Source organism: Solanum tuberosum, unplaced genomic scaffold (genome assembly GCF_000226075.1).
Source record: "Solanum tuberosum cultivar DM 1-3 516 R44 unplaced genomic scaffold, SolTub_3.0 scf00545, whole genome shotgun sequence".
Lineage (NCBI taxonomy): Eukaryota > Viridiplantae > Streptophyta > Magnoliopsida > Solanales > Solanaceae > Solanum > Solanum tuberosum.
This window is the reverse complement of record NW_006239477.1, coordinates 167,214-168,690: the sequence shown is the minus strand read 5'-3', so window position 1 is coordinate 168,690 and position 1,477 is coordinate 167,214. Positions and strand designations below refer to the sequence as shown.

The 1,477-nt window shown below is 38.3% G+C and overlaps 1 non-coding gene across 1 annotated transcript; it reads left to right on the top strand.

The window, feature by feature from the left end:
- Positions 1–727: 727 nt before the first annotated feature.
- On the top strand, positions 728–775 carry MIR8032G (microRNA MIR8032g). Its single transcript, NR_130395.1, has one exon. It is a non-coding gene; the product is annotated as a microRNA MIR8032g (primary transcript).
- Positions 776–1,477: the final 702 nt, after the last annotated feature.

Sequence of the window (1,477 nt, the reverse complement as noted above, 5' to 3'; positions counted from 1 at the left end):
AGGAAACTCTTTACTAACTCTCTTCTTTACCTCTGTTGTTGAAACTCTTCGACCTCTTGTACTTCTTTTGATGTACTTTCTGAATTCACTACAAAATTGTTATATATATATTAAATTTTTACCTGATTATTCTACACATTTCGTAAAAATCAAAATCAATTTAAATTTCATACTCAATGAATGGCTTCACTGCTGCGCAATTAAGTAACACATATCGATGAGCTTGAGTTTTCTCTAAAGTAGTCAATGGTTCTATTGTGGAGCCTCCAACAGGTTTACCTTGTTGTGGAAACATAGATGACTTTCCAGAAGCTTCATTATGATTTGGTTCATCGTTTACACTTTTAAGTGGATTCAAACTTGACTCAATTTCGTCAAAATAATATCCTCCCCGCATTATCATATGCTCTTGCTGCTTCTTCTTTCATATCAAAGGTCCCAAGCTAGACACGTACCTTATAGATGAGTTTGTAATATCAGTTCTATACTTTCCCTTTGGCCTCTTCCTCACACCTCTATATCAAACCTCAAAATGGGGTTACATTTGTCGTCGCCATAGCTGAAACACTGTTTTCTCTCACCATCTGAAAATATTAAAGGAATCTTTTGTATACAGAGAAGGCTTTGTTAGTGAAAAAAAGAGGGAGACTTGTTTATAAAGTCGTTTCTTAAGGGATACATTTGTAATGACCCTTCTAGTCATTTCTGTCATTTAAGGCTTGTAGCATGGTCGGCATGACTCCCGAGGTTTTCAGTGTGAGTCGGTGCGATTAGGCGTTTTAACTTTAACTTTAAGCCAAAGTTTGACTTTAGTGAACATTCTAAGTAAACGCGCTCGGATGAGAATTTCGTCAGTGCGGTTAGCTCCGGTATGTCAAGTTTGGTCTAGACTAACCCTTCTTTTGTGTCTCGAGGTTTTCGATATTTTTTCGAGCCCTTTTATGGTTTTTGACTTAAAATGGCATTTGGGTGTGGGACCCACTTTTTGTCAAGATGACCTCGTATAGAAATTTTGACTGCGCCATTGAGTCCGAAATATCGAATTTGGTATTGTTGCATATCTCGTTTGCGTGCACTGGGTTCCGAACGAGTTCGGAGCACCTCGTCGGAGTTTTTATGTTTTAGAAAAAAATTGCAGAAATATCTGCTATAAATGTTATATCAGCCAACTTTTCCAAACTTAAAACCCTCATCTCTCTCTCATCTCTCAACCGATTTATGTGATTCGAAGTGCTGGAGCTTCGTATTCTCGGTGGCTTTGCTGTAGAGTGTTCGAATGTTGTCAGGTGCGCGTAGTTTGAGGTAATTTTGTAATTAACCTGACTGTTGTACCCTTTTTCGAGCCTTTATTTTTGGCATTCTTGTTTTGGTCATATCTCACTCATTTTAGCTCGGTTTTGGGTGATTCGAAGTCCCACATGTTGGGATTTATCGTGGCTACCTCTTAGAGTGTTCAAAGAGTGCTGGGAACTTTTTG